This window comes from Acinonyx jubatus, chromosome B1, assembly GCF_027475565.1.
Source record: "Acinonyx jubatus isolate Ajub_Pintada_27869175 chromosome B1, VMU_Ajub_asm_v1.0, whole genome shotgun sequence".
NCBI lineage: Eukaryota > Metazoa > Chordata > Mammalia > Carnivora > Felidae > Acinonyx > Acinonyx jubatus.
In genome coordinates, this window is record NC_069382.1 from 123,238,896 (window position 1) to 123,253,724 (window position 14,829).

The 14,829-nt window shown below is 36.4% G+C and overlaps 1 protein-coding gene across 2 annotated transcripts in view; it reads left to right on the top strand.

Annotated features, from left to right (window-relative positions):
• UNC5C (unc-5 netrin receptor C) overlaps nucleotides 1–14,829 on the top strand; it is a 356,763-nt gene that overhangs the window by 185,985 nt on the left and 155,949 nt on the right. The window lies entirely within an intron of this gene.

The window sequence follows — 14,829 nt, forward strand, 5'->3', positions numbered from 1 at the left end:
AGTGATTTCACGAGTCAAAGTTTTCACATTGTGAGAGGCCACATCACTTAAAAGGCACTCAGGCTTACAAAACCCGAAGTACCTGGATTCTTGTCCCAGCTCTCCCATTTACAGATGGATGGTCTTGGGAAACCCACTCAAACTTTCAAAATCCATGTTTTGTCTATGAGAAACATAAGGAGCTTATTATAAAAGTTATATCCTGTAGGGTAGCTAAAAAATGAGATCATTAAATCACTTAAAAAATAGTTCCATAAAGGAAACTGCCTTTCCATCTTAGACACAGTGTCTGGCTTTAAGCAAGTGATGGTGGAGCCCATCATTAAATCTCATTCAGTCCTTTGCCCTAGAGCTGAGTGCCCTGGATCAACAACAAATGGTATGTGTCTGATCTTGATATTTTTAAACAAAATAAAAGTAATATGTTTTGTTTACTTGCAAAATGTATAAGAAGGTTTAAAGTAATTCACTACTTGGCAAGTTTTAACTTGATCTTAGTGGAGAAAATACTTTAGCAGTGCTGTATTTCCAGTCTTATCTCCTTCATTCCTTTGATCTTCACTTTTGTTTTCGTCTAAATACATAACAATATTAACAGTGCTGCTTAATTTTGAGGTCCAGTAGGATTCCCAAAACAAACTTATTGGGAGTAAGTTCAACCATACTGGTGAGTTAATCCTTTTCCTCTTTTGTTGAAGAATTTAGTTATAGACCCCAAATAAAAGTACTTCCAAATAAAGTAGTACATTTTTTTTTAAGCTTAACTCTCTTTAAATGAGACCAGAGTCTTAGGAACTTTTGTATACTGGTAAACTTCTAAAAGTTTTGAAGCATTTGTCATATTTCAAAATCTAGTCTTTATCTGAAACATCAAGGTAGATTTAGGTCTTGAAAGAGTTTTTATTTTATAAAAATAGCTTACCTCTTTCAACTTCATGTAAAGATGGCAGGCTAGGCTAAAATGACAAAGAATGCCTTCAGGGGAACTTTGAATGAATAACTTTGAAGGAAAACTATTTTCACCAAAGACTTGTCCAGATTTAATTAGTTATGGGGGTTAAAGGCAGAGAGAAAAGGCCAGGAGCCTAAAGGGATTTTAGGAGTAAAGTGTCAAGGAGAAGTGAGGTCTCACATGGAGAAGGAAGTGTTGCTACTTTAAGGTTTAATAATTTTGTGACCCAGTGTCAAGTGTTGTGATTTCCAGTGGCAGGGGAGGTGAAAAAGGGAAACATTAACCAACCCTGTACCTTGATGGAGGTGATTCATACCCGTACTCTCTTCTTCAGTGTACTGGGTATAATAGCTTTCCAAACAGTAAATTTTGGAAGAATGTCATTTGCTCCATCAAAAGGGATAAAAAGTAGGGATATTGGTTCATAATCAGTACCCTCACACAAGAAGTGAATTAATCCTTTCCTGGTGAAGTGATGAAATGTGAAATGATATCACGTGCCATTTGGAAACTATAATTTTTATAAAGGACGCACACCCGCACGCACGCGTGCACAGACACACAGATCCAGAATTCAATTATCTGAGCTAAAGATAACAATGATAGTACTAAAGTCTGTGATGCTTGTTTCTGTTTTAAAACAAGTGCAGAAATGTTGGTGTCATGCAGACATTACCAGAACCATAAATGTGCAGTGGTTTTTAGTTGTTGTTGTTGTTTTTATTTTTAACATTGGATGTTAACTTAGCCTAAACATTATAGGTCAGTAGTTTGAGCATAGTTGGCATATGATAGCCCCAACTTTGGTAAGGCAGAGAATTTACTATAAAAAGCCGCAGTCAACACAAAAGACATGGAGCATGAGTCCACATATATTTTTAATATATATATCCACACACATTTGCACATACATAAATAACTGCATGGAGAAAGGTCCAGAACAAAACACACTAGTGTCAACAGTTGCTAGAATTGGGGAGTGGGAAGGAGCTTGAGGAGTGAATTTCCAGTTTTTTTACGTTTCTCTATTATAGAATTTTAGCAATTGGAATAAATAAAATTTTAAATACGTAATTTTTAATAAAACAGTAGCTCAAAAATAAGAAGATAAAATAAGTTATCAGGTGAATTAGAAGGAGGTATTGGAATGGTGCTACAGAGCTTACATAATCAGAAAATATATACCAGAGCCATGAAATCTTGATATTGGCCTGGGATGTCTACTCCTGCCAATTAATAGTCATGCAGTCTTAGACAAATTGCTCAAATTGTCTGGGCCTCAGTTTCCTCTTCTGTAAAATGAGACACTTGAACCAAAACTGTATGTGGATATTTAATTATGTGGCAAATTACTTCTCTATAGCCACAAGCAATACTCACCCATGTTTTCCCCACCCCCTGGTTCTGGTAGAGCCACCCAGCCAGCGAGACAGGGCACAAAGAAATGAATTCTCTCTGCATTTTCCCCCACCTTTGTACCCCTGGCCTCCCTCCCACAGTCCTGAACACAGTCATGATGGAAGCATAGACTTCTCGCCTAGAAGACGTCTAGAGTGCTCTCACTCTCAAAGCCCTGCTGTTTATGTGTATGGTGTACTCACACCTTGGATTTTTGTTCACACTGTACAGACCTACCTATCAACCTACCTACCTACCCACACTTACAAAAAACAATAAATCATCGGTAAAGTGACAAGGACCAACACCTGGTTCCCGACCTGGTGTTCCTTTCACCACCTCCCGATGGCTCTTCCAACTCAGGGCCTGAAAGTGAACGTGTTTTGAGAAGTGATAAAGTAACTGGTATTTTTATGTAGGGAGATTACGGATGAGAAAGCAAATTCGGAAATTGCATTTATAAATTCTGTCCAGTTTTAAAAGAGGAAAACTACAGTGAGACAAAACCATTTTCTCTACCCACAAGAAAGAATGCAGACTCTTAAGGGGACACTGGTACAAATTCTAAACTTTTTTTTTTTTTAACAAAGCAGGAAATAGAAGAGTGTTCACTTCTACACTTATATGTGTGAAAAAAATCTAGAAACTTACAGTTTTAGGAACTTCTGTACCTTTTCATCAGTTTACTCAACAAATACTGTCTTTTAGTCCTGCTATGTACCAAATATGACTGGGTGCTACAGATTCATGAAAGAATTACACATAATTGTATTTAAATAATGCTCTGTGTAATGGGGCACAGAAAAGGTCAGTGTGATCTATCACTGTGTATTAAATGCAATGCTATGGCAATGCATATTGTGCAGTGTTAACCCAGGGAGAAGGCAACAAGCCCATACTGAAAGGGTCTAGAATGGCATCCTGGAGAGGATAAAGCTTAAGGTGAACTAAGAAAAACTAATGTTTACTAGGCACAGGAAAGAAAAGACACTTCAGGAAGACAGATCAGAGAGTGACTAGTGCTCAAGGGTGTTGAGGAAAATTAGACAAGCTTAGTATCCACAACAATAATACAACAAGAAAATAATACAAATAGTTACCATATGTGAAGATCTTATATGTGGTCAGCTCTATGCAAAGTCATTCCTATTGCCTTATTTCATGTACCCCACACACTATCACCACATCTCTTTGCCTATATCCATTTTATAGACACAGAAACTGAGATTAGGTAAAATGCCAAAAATCATACACCTAGTAAAAAGTGGTGCTGAGATTCAAATCCAAATCTATGGGGTCCCAAAGTCTATTTCCATAGCAATTACCCAATTCATAATTATGATAACCCAAAGTCCATGTGTTTTTCCCTGGATACAGAAAGCCCTGCACCCATTTATTCAAAAATTATATATTCAGTTCCCAAGAGTGTAATAAGCACCATGTACAATGATGAATAACATCCAGTTAGTAGTCCCAAAGTTAATTTAAAATGCAGTGTTAGAAATAAATATTTCTCCCCAATAAAGTTGATGGTAGGGTTATGGGAGAGGTATGTTCTAAGCTGGCAGAAGTAGGAAAGACACAGAAAACTTCCTGGAAGAAATTATGGTTGAGTAGAGCTTAGAGGCTGAGGAAGAGCAGGTAAAATAAGAGAGGGGAGTCACTGAAGCAGAAGGTGTAGAAACCGCATGTTGTGTCCAGATGACAGTAGATGGTCTGTGTTTTTGTAATGTAGAGGGCAAGGGATGGAGTATTGAGAAAGGAAGGTGGAATGGTGGGCACACATTAGATCATGGAGGAGCTTGTATACCATGTTCATGAGCTCGGATTTGTCTTAGAGGAAACAGAGAAGTGACTTAGATCTTGCCTTTCAGTGGTAGGCCAAGGATACCAACTATGAGACTTTGAAATGTTCTAGCAAGAAATGGTGATGGCAGTGGAATCAGAAATAGAAAAAGAGACAGATGAAAGAAACATGTAGGCCATAAAATCAGTAGGACTCGTTGATCGTTTTTATGTTGGCAGTGAGAAAGAGAAAGAGTCAAAGACAATTCTTAGTTTTGTAGCTTGGGGAAATCCTAGGAAAGATAGAGATTTCCTAACATTTTTTAAAATGTTTATGTATTTTTGAGAGAGAGACAGAGACAGAGCATGACCAAGGGAGGGGCAGAGAGAAAGGGAGACAGACTCTGAAGCAGGCTGCAGGCTCTGAGCTGTCAGCACAGAGCCTGATGTGGGGCTCAAACTCACGAATCATTAGATCATGACCTGAGACAAAGTTGCATGCTTAACCGAATGAGCCACCCAGGTGCCCCGAGATTTCCTAACTTTGAAGCTTCCTATATTCATGAACTTCATTATGGATGTACAGAGTACTGTGTATATTTGGTGTATTATTAATTATTTCACTAAATTTAAGGGATATGTTCTTTATTCCAAAGTCACTAAAAAGAATTTCTAATTTGCATGAGAAATATAGATTTTTAATGGTTATGTTTTAAAAATATAAAGTATGTGTTCTTACCAGCGATAATTTTTATTTTAGGTCTTAATTTTATGGCTGAACAATGTATGCATATTGCCATAGATTTTATTTTCATAGTTTCCAATATTTTGAATTTAATTCTTATTCTTTTTTTTTCTCAAGTTTATTTGCGAGAGAGTATGTGTGCGAACAGGGGAGGGACAGAGAGAAAAGGAGAGAGAATCCTAAGCACACTCCACGCTGTCAGTGCAGAGCCAGATGGGGGATTCCATCTCACAAACCGTGAGATCGTGACCTGAGCCGAAATCAGGGGTTGGAGGCTTAACCAACTGAGCCACCAAGGCACTCCTGTTTAATTCTTATTCTTAATTTGGTGACATTTGTCTTCTTTGCTATCTCAGCCTGACACTCTGATATGTTTAGTTTCCCTTACATGTGAATTCTGAATGCTTACAAAATATTTTTGTGTGTATGAAACAAAATGAGTACACTTGTTAAATTTCTGGAAGTTGAGTTATGGGTGTTTAGGTTCTTTGCTCTATCATTTTTCATATACTTGAAAATATCCATCATAGTTAAAAAAACATATATAGATTTTTTGATAAGCGTATAGATATAGACAGATTACATTTAGATAATTTGAATTATCATAATACTTTACTATGGAGAAGTAATTAATATTTTTCATAGTTCTCAGAGCAAGGAATCAATTTTAGGTGTGTTCACTTCAACTGAGTAAAATTTTAGAGCCTACTAGATATATGGTGGAGCTGGGCTATAATAAGGAATACAGAAATTACTGGCACTCACAAATCGCGTTAAAGGATTTGTACAATTGAACACTGAGGAATGGCTATCTCTGGAAGGACTAAGAATAGATCTTTCAGTGGTATTGAGATAGGCATTGAAGAGTCAGCAGGGAATAAGACATCATGTGCACAGCAATACGTGCACGTGGGGAAAAAATTTAAAAATCTACCTTACTTAGTGTGGAATATAGAATCACCAATTTTAGCTGTGGGGGAATGGTGGTAAATAAGCTGAAAACTGAGTGAAGTTTTGGCCTTTTTCTGTTGAACACGATGTTTCCAGCAGAAGCTATTATGATTCCACCTTCCATTTAGATGTGGTATAGCTGGAATTGAGAGAGGAAGGTCAGGAGCAAGTCCAGAGCAAGGCAAGTCAGTAACATTACTCTTGTAATAATTCATATAAATATAGTAAGGACTTAAATTTGAGCAGTGATAGTGAAAAGGAGAATAAGGATTGATGGTAAGAGAGACAATATAGAGCTGATATTCATTGTACATGTAGATGAATTGGACCTGATGGGGAGACAGGACGCCAAGCTTCTGACTGTTAGAATGATATGGTAGTCAGAAATCAGGAGTTGAGTCAAAAAGAGAAGCTGGTTTTAGAGGGAAGATGTTTATCTGATGTTGATGCTGAGGGTAGAGTGTTGAACAAAACAGATAAAATTTCTAATCCCATAAAGCTTTGACTTTTGTAGTGGGGGAAAAGAAAAGAGGCAACTAACTGAGTAAACAAGCTAATTTGAGAGCGATGGATGGTAAGAAGAAATCAAATAGAATGATGTGTTCTTGAAGAGACACATCAAGAGTTTGAGAGATTGGGTAGTCAAGAATCTCTTTGGCAGAAAATACTGAGACAAAACCTAAATGGCAAGAAGGAGAGAGAGCTTTTCTAAATGAAGAGCTTGTGCAAATGCTCTAGGGTAGGACTGAGTTTGGTGTGTTCAGAGATACAAATACCAGTCTGTCTGTCTCAAGAATGGTGAGGAAAGGACATGAGGACAAGAAATGAGACAGAGAAGCCACCAGCAATCAGTTTGGGTGGGTCCTCATTGGCCTTGGCAAAGAGTCTGATTTCATTCTTGGTCAATACAAAGGCATCAAAGGATTTTAAGAAGCAAGGGGGTGGAGTGGAAGATTGTGTGTGTGACATGATCTGATAATTGAAGTCAGAGTTGTGGATGAGATGCCCAAGGGAGAGACTAAAGGAGAGAAACTTGGTAAGTTTCTGACTGCACTCAAACAGCAAAGCAGAAGGAGAAAGGCCAAAGAGGTAGGATGGGAAGCAATCTAGTGCTAATGTGCAGTCCCCAAGAGAGGAGAAAATTTCAAAAAGGAGGGAGTTGTGTAATGAAGTCAAGCACCAAATGAGGCCAGGAAGTTGAAGAGGCACAATAATTAAATATATCATTTTCCACACACAAAATGTTTTAGATTCAACTTTGATAATTTAGTGAGGGAATATATTTAGCCCAAGGCTGTTGCACCTCATGATATATGACATAAATACTTGCATAGAAGGTAGATCTAATTTTTTTTTAATATGGGGAGTGGATCTGTACTTATGAATGCCAAGGGACCACCTTTCAAATACATGTATTTCTGTTGTATTTTGTGTAAGGACTTCTTCCCATTATTTCTGTTGATAGAGTAATTTCTATATTCTTCTATATTTTCATATAGGAACTTCTTACAGGACAATTCAAATGGAAAGGAAATGACAACCTAAAATCCTGTTGTCCATGCCAGGCACTGGACTAGGTATCAGTTATGCAGAAACGAATTAAGATAAGCACTTTCCTAAAGCTCTGAACTTGCTTTCTAGTGGGGAAGAAATAATAAACAAGAAAAGTAGAGAGCAATGGGAGATGATATCAGAGGCTGAGGTCCAGGATTTGGAGGTGAGAGGGCCTTCGGAAGAAGGGATGTCTGATGTCTGAAGAATGAGCAAGAGGTATGAAACCATGGCAATGTTGTGGGAAGTGTGATGGCCAGTTTGATGTGTCAACTTGGAAAAGCTGTGGTCCCTGGTTATTCAGTCAAGCACTCACCTAGGCATTGCGTGCCCTTCCTTCCTACCTTCTTTCCTTCCTTCCATCCGTTCCCAAAAGTGGCATCATTCTATGCAGATTGGCCAAAAACTTGCTTTACTTGCTTAACTAACTAATGGATGCCCTTCTAATTTAATACAGACAAATATGCTTCTTATTTTAATTGGAAAAACAGTTTTCTCTTAGAAGGATATATCATAAATAATTATTTAACCATTCCTCAGTTGATTGTTAGTTGTTCTCATTCAAATAATTCTCATCGAATAGTTAATTCCAGCTGCTTTTGTTGAAATATATCATGTATTTTTTAAAAAATCTTTTAAAAATTTATTCATTTTTGAGAGACAGAGCGTGAATGGGGGAGAGACAGAGAGAGAGGGAGACACAGAATCCAAAGCAAGCTCTAGGCTCTGAGCTGCCAGCACAGAGCCCAACATGGGGCTCAAACCCACGAACTGCAAGATCATGACCTGAGCCTCAGGCACATGCTTAACTGACTGAGCCATCCAGGTGCCTGTCATGTATTTTTTAATAAACAGTGCTGCAGTGAACATCTTTGTGTATGTGTGTATTATATATATATGCATATATCCATACACACACACACACACACACACACACATACATACATACATATATGCCATTATGCCTGTAAAATGTAAAGTTCCAAGAAATGGGATAACCTATTTGGATGTGTGCAAAGATTAAATTTTTATTTATATTGTCAATTTTTCTCTACCATGGTGCAAATTTACACTATAGCCGGTATATGCAAATGCACATTTCCTCAACTCCTCATCAGTCATTCACTGTTTTTTAGCTAATCTGATAAGCAAAAATAAACTTACCACCTGGTTTTATGTTGTCTTAAATTATTTGAATTTAATTATTAAATTATTATTATTAAATTATTTGAAAAGGGGAGTAAAGGTATTTTTGAAAAAAATTTCTACGAGCATGGTATAGACTACATGGCAGATGTAAAAACTGTAGGCAGGAAAACACTTGGAAGGATTTTATATTAGTAAAATTGAGAGATTATAAAGACTTAAACTGGGGCAGAAGGAGGTGCCTCTGTTTCACAGGTAAGTGTGTCGCCAATATCATGTTGACTTCATGTCACCGTTAATCATATATCAGCATGATTTTGCAAGTATTTCTTTAAAAGAAGAAAAAGGAAAGTTTTTTTTTTCTTTTGGAGTTAGAATCGTGCAGTACCTCCAAATTGTGTAATACATTTAAGGCATTATATATTCAGCTACTTAAATTTAAATGATGAATCCATCAATATGTTGCATAAAGTATAGACCGTAGTCTTTGTCTTCCAAAGGATATTTTAATCAAAATATTAAAAATAAGCTGGAGTCTCATTCAGATAGTTAATTTCAGCTGCCTTTTGTTGTAATATATCATGAATTATCTCTCTGATGGATGGGCAGCCAAATGCAGATAAAATTAGCTTTGCAGTCATTCATTTTAAATTGCTCTTGAATCATTTGGAAGTAAATTCCATTTCAGAAGAATACGCTTCAGGTCTCAGACAAAGAGATAATAGTCCTATATTTTATGATATAAGCAATAATAGTTTAAGTCTTATGATTCAGAAATATAGAAACTTATGTATTAAGTTGATGAAAATTAAGGCTTGATACATAGCAATAAAACCAGCAACCTAAGCTTCCTAGATTGATGTTCATAGCATAATATTTTCCTGTCAAGATTTAGGTGGAATGAAAGTCTATAAAAATAATACATGGTACAAAGCTTTCTCTTCTTGTGTATAAATGAAAAAACAAAGGCTATATGAGATAACAGAAAAGGAAATATTGAGATTTACCTGATATCAAGATAAAAATGGCGATATCATTATTGAGTAATGAGAGAGTGGAGAATTAGAGAAGGTTAAAATGAATAATAACCTTACATCTAAATCGAAATGGCAATTATAGCTTTAAGTTAATAGTGAATTCAATGTACAGAATAAAAACAACTGTGGAAATTTTATTTTGTTAATTTGAATAAACTACATGCAGAAAACTTGTTTAGCAATTTTATTAATCAAGTCATATGGCCCAAATTTCATAATGCCATCAATACCAGCAACTGAGGTGTGCCTTTATACAACCTATAATAATTTGGGATAACTGTGGCATGTTGCCAGAAATAAGTTCATTGTCTGAAGTTGCTATTCACAAATTGAGTTCCCATTATCTCCCTGAAGACTTCAGGGCTCTTTGGATATTTATATTAAAAAAAAAAAAAGTAGTAATAGGATGCACTCACTGATCTCCCTGCTGAAAAGACAAACTGTTCTTTTATAGCTTCCAGTTTTGTAGCATGACCTTAATAGTATCAGAAAGCTAGTTTATTTGTATAGTAAAATGAATTGCATGTCAGCAACTGATCTCAGTAAACAGTCTACCAACTCAAGGTAGAATCTCAAACCTTGTTATCCCCATGTATTAAATTTTAAAATCTCAAACCTTATTTTTCCCTTGTATTAAACAGTCTTCTAGTGCCCTGGAAGATTTAGCTTCAGTGTGGCAGAGATTTGACTTGTTTTGGGTCAGGCCTATGAATGGGCACTGGAGTAATCCAAAGGGAAAGCCATGAGCAAATACAGTCGCATGCTTTCCCTTGTGCTCCACTGCAAACACATTTGCTCGCAGACTTCTTTGGAGACTGAGTTTCTGTCTCTGGAAAGCCATGATTCTTCTAGAAAACATCTAATCACAATAAGAAGCTGGAAAGTAGCAAATGAGTTCTAAAACAAATATCCATTAATAAAGACAAAGTCTTAATTCTCAGATTTTCCATGAGGTGGAATGCTCGGTTAACTGACATTTGTAGACAAGACCAACTTTGTGGGTATGTGACCTGTGCTGTCACACAGGACTCTTGGTTGGATGCTTATCTGCCATTGTTTCAGAATTCTTAATATATTTTTAATGAGGATCCCCAAATTTCTTTCCACTCTGCACCAGGCCACACAAATTTTGTAGCCAGTCCCATTTGTAGATCTTACTATTGTTACAACCTCTTGTATTGTTAATTAATTTGAGACACTATAAACTCTAAAATACTTTGTGAATCTGGGGCACCTGGGTGGCTCAGTTGGTTAAGTGTCTGACTTTGGCTCAGGTCATGATCTCATGGTTCCTGAGTTATAGACCCGCGTTAGGCTCTGTGCTGACAGCTCAGAGCCTGCAGCCTGCTTTGGATTCTGTGTCTCCTCTCTCTCTGCTCTTCCCCGTCTTGCACTCTGTCTCCCTCTCTGTCTCAAAAATAAATAAAACAATAAAAAAAATGCCTTGTGAATCTTTTCTGAATGATCGCAGGTGCCATTTATACAATATTTATGCTTTTATAAGATTTTTATTGACCTCCTACAATGTGCCTGGCATTATGTTAGACTTAATGGAAAATAAAAAATGAAAATGACAATAACTCCTGCCTTCAGAGGAGCTCTCATTGTAGTGTTAAGCATTTGTTATATATTTCTGGCTTTGAAAATTGGTAATAATTGCATAAAACTGGTGGCCAAAACTGAAAAGTAGGTTTCTCCATATGTGTGCAAGGCAAATGCATACATGATCCAGAGGAGCTAAGTTTTCACGAAGAGGTATTTGTAGATGGTCATTTACCAACGATCATTTTTCCCTTGTAAAATACACATGGTATTTGGAGATGGTCACTTTTTCCTTGTAAAATACACATGGTATTTGAAGATGGTCATTTTTTCCTTATTAAATACACATGATATTTGGAAATGATTACTTTTTTCCTTGTAAAATACACATGGCATTTGAAGATGGTCATTTATTTTTTCCTTGTTAAATACATATAGATGTAACCATGCCGGATATTTAAATACTCAAGTTTTCTTTTATAATTTTGGTTGAAGAAAATTGGCTCACTTGTTTGATTTTCAAAACTTAGTCTAGAAAAAATATCTAAAAAGAGATTTCATAAAAAGACAATTTCTGAAATTAATCCTCATACTTACCATTTTTTGCCTGGACCAAAGAAAGTATTGTCTTAGCATTCTCAACCCAATGCCAGAGAGGTTGTTATCTGGACCAATTTCCATGGTTGGGCATGGTATTCAGGCCACTTGCTGCAAATGCAGAAGAGGAGAATTTCCCAGCAGCTTGTGAACCCACAGATAATCAGTCCATTCCCATTTTGTCAAATCTACCCCATTATATATATCTTACTGGCTCAGAGTCTTGAAAAGTATCTTTAGAAATGCCATTCCCATCTCCAGAATTAAGCACTAGGAGTAATGTACTATATTGCCTGATGTGAATTTATCTAGGCATGGACTTAAACACCGTATGTGTATTATAAGAAATAGTAACAACCTTATATGATATTGCTGGTTAAGGCATCTCCCTAGGTCAAATTTAAGAGATAGGGTTTATGTAGTAAGTACAATGATATGTAAAAGAAACACTGAATTTAACACATAATGAAAATGTTTCAAATGATGGAAATCTTTCCTATTGTTATAAAATACAATAAGTGTTATGTGACAAACACCTTAAAAAAATCAACACTTTATGAAACTTCAAACCAAGTCATAGGATTATTTCACTTTGTTAGTAGTGATCCTCTTGTCTTAAAACAAAGAATTAAGCAAATACAAAATTAGGTTGTCCATACATTTTTTAAATACATGATTACTATTTTTTCCAGCATTTCACAGAGCCCCTTTTGAGTTGAAAACATATGTGTGACTTTCTCAACTTCCATTAGTCTTCCCAGTAGTTTACAATAAAATAATCAGAAGGAAGAAATACACGCTTTTGGCAAGGAAGGGTAATCAATTTTTAGTGCCTATCTTTCTGTAGGATGTGAATACATAAGTACTTTGCTACATGATTGAATAAGGTAAGGTAGTAAACAGTCATCTGATATTTCACAATCATCATTCCTTCTAAAGGAACAATCTCACTTTCTGAAACAATAACTGAATGAAAACCTTTTTGTATTTTGCAAACCTAAATAAAAATATTTCTATAAAATACATATACATTTTTGCATGTGTATACAGTTTTTTTACTGTTTGTATGTGTACACAATTAGTTTTTACTATTGGTGTATACACTTTTTGTATTCATCAATAGTAAAAAAAGAAAATGAATTGATCCTCTGCCTTCATGAATAATAATTAAAAACAACAGCTAACATTTTACAGAATTTGAGTTTGATATTTTGATATTTTGTGGCATTCTGTTGATAATCAGAACTGTCCATCATCACATATAACAATAAGATCATTGGGGGAAAAATGAAATAAGAGAATAAGGCCTTCAAGATATCAGCTTTATGTTGATGAATCTGTCAATACCTCAGTTCCCTATTCCTTTGCCTTTCTGAACTGTGTTTATTTAAGCAGTCTTGAGTGTTCTTGCATATTGACTACAGAAGCTGAAATTGATGGAAACAAGGTTATTCTTTAGTTAACTGACAGTTTGTGTCCTTGATGTTCAACAATGGAAAAACCAGAAATGATGCCCTGCCAGAAGAAAGCAAATGAAGGCAGTAAAGTGAGAAAGAAAGCTAGCTATAGGATGCATCATTTACATACCAGTGTCAGAAATTTAAAATTGTGAAGAGCTTTGAAAGCTAGTTGTGTCTGTGATGTAAGCAAAGCCAGTTTTCATTGCACAACATCTTGGCAGAGATCAAACATGGTTACTATTTGACAGCTACCCATGACCTAGATGAGAAAAGCTCCAGGCCAGGTTTCGTAACAGACAAATGCCCATTTTACTAATGGCCTTCATGCAAAATAGGGCAACACCAGAATGAGTTATAAAATGAGTTTCAAGGTGACATATGAACAACCATTGGATATATGTACTTTCAAAACCTTTTAATTTTGAGGGGCACCTGGGTGGCTCAGTCAGTTGAGCATCCAACTTCACTTCAGCTCAGGCCATGATCTCACAGTCATGAGTTTGATCCCCATGTTGGGCTCTGTGCTGACAGCTCAGAGCCTGGAGCCTGCTTCGGATTCTGGGTCTCCCTCTTTCTCTGCCCCTCCCCCACTCATTCTCTCTCTCTCTCTCTCTCTCTCTCTCTCTCTCTCTCTCTCTCTCTCCCTCCCCCCACCCTCTCAAAAAGATAAATATTAAAAGAAAAAAATTGTAAAAACTTTTAATTTTGACCTCACAGTGTTAACCCGACATATTATCCTAGGGTGCTTAATCAACTTAAGGAATTAATAATAGTTTTGCTCTCCACTATCTGTCACAGGAAGAAAAATATCAGGTCTGACTTATTTTCAGTGTATTGGAAAGACTCTTTTTACCTTGACTTTTGTGAAATATGATAATAGGGTTTTTAATGGCACTTTTTTTTTTCTATTTTTATTTGGAATCATACAGAACCCAAATTATGAAAAACATACCTCAAAGTGGGTAAATATCTTAAGTGGTTTGGGGGTTTTGTTTCTTCAGTGGTGTTGAAATAGCAGGGTGGGAGCAATATATTTAACAATTTTCTGTGCTATAAAAAAAAATGAGACCATTGACTATTGTTCTTCACGATAGTAACTCAGTAATATTCTAATGAGGACAGGTTTAGCTAGTCATTTAATATATCTGATACCGGAGGTATAGTTTCTAAATAAGACCAAACAGAATTGCTAGACTCTGGGCTCTACTCTATTGACTGGGCTCCACTCTGTCAGCCTATTGGCTGCTTTCCGGAGCTGAGAATAATCCTGAGTTCAACAAATAGTTTTGGTTGAATGAATGAATTCATTTGAAAGACTATGTCATGCAGTGGCACCTTTGAATCTGAACTTAAAGATCACTAATTCAGGTTCCTAGTATTCCTTCTCAGCTCCTTGCAAAGAGTTTTAAGGTTTGCCTAGGAGCCTTATATTTTTCAATGTTTCAAAAGAAACAAATGTTTCTTTTTTTTATTTTTTTAATGTTTATTTATATTTAAGAGAGAGAGAGAGAGAGAGAGAGACAGAGCACAAGCAGGGGAGGGGCAGAGAGTGAGGGAGACTGAATCTGAAGCAGGCTCCAGGTTCCAACCTGTCAGCACAGAGCCCGACACGGGGCTAGAACTCATGAGCCATGAGATCATGACCTGAGCCGAAGTCGGAGGCTT